Below are 782 nucleotides of genomic sequence, written 5' to 3' on the forward strand. Positions count from 1 at the left end.
TTTCTACTCTGAGTACTTAAAGTGCTTCACATAAATTGTACATTCACCCAATGACTTCTTCCCCCCTTTTTCCTACATGCATCGTAGAGCAACATGGGGTTAATATCTGGCGCAAGGATGTTTAGCATGCAGACTGGGATCAAACCACCAAGCTTCCAGTTAGTAGGTGACCTGTTCTACCATCTGAGCTACACCCACACCAGCAACAGAAAAGTTCAGGAAGCATCATAGCTATATATACAATAGTTGTCAAGAAGCAAACTATTTAAACTTCAACACTGGGCTTGAGTGAGTCCCTTCTTAGATAAAACTCTGTAACTGTGTCAGATTAGATGAAATAAGACTCATACAATCAAGTATAGCTTGCTGTTCTCTACATAGGAAGTGCCAAAAGCCAGTTACAAATAACAAGTTAGTGAGCATTAGAATCAGTGAAACCAGCTAGATTTGTTTTATAAAAACCAGAAAAAAAAAGAAAGTCTGATTAGGGACGTATGCATGAGTAAAAAGGACCGTAAAAGGTTATTTGCCTTTAAGCATCTTTGAGTCATACTGTTTAATTTTGTTTTGGATCAAAATGAAAGTTTCAAAACCTTCTGGCATGCCAGTCCTTCTTTCTGGAAGTTTTGGGGGGTCTCACAGGCAGTGTTGGTCAAGTTACTTGAAAAAAGTAATCAGTAACTAATTACTGATTACTCCCCCCCAAAAGTAATCCCGTTACTTTACTGATTACTTATTTTCAAAAGTAATTAATTACTTAGTTACTCAGTTACTTAGTTACT

Source organism: Pundamilia nyererei, unplaced genomic scaffold (assembly GCF_000239375.1).
Source record: "Pundamilia nyererei isolate P.nyererei 1_Seehausen unplaced genomic scaffold, PunNye1.0 scaffold00391, whole genome shotgun sequence".
Lineage (NCBI taxonomy): Eukaryota > Metazoa > Chordata > Actinopteri > Cichliformes > Cichlidae > Pundamilia > Pundamilia nyererei.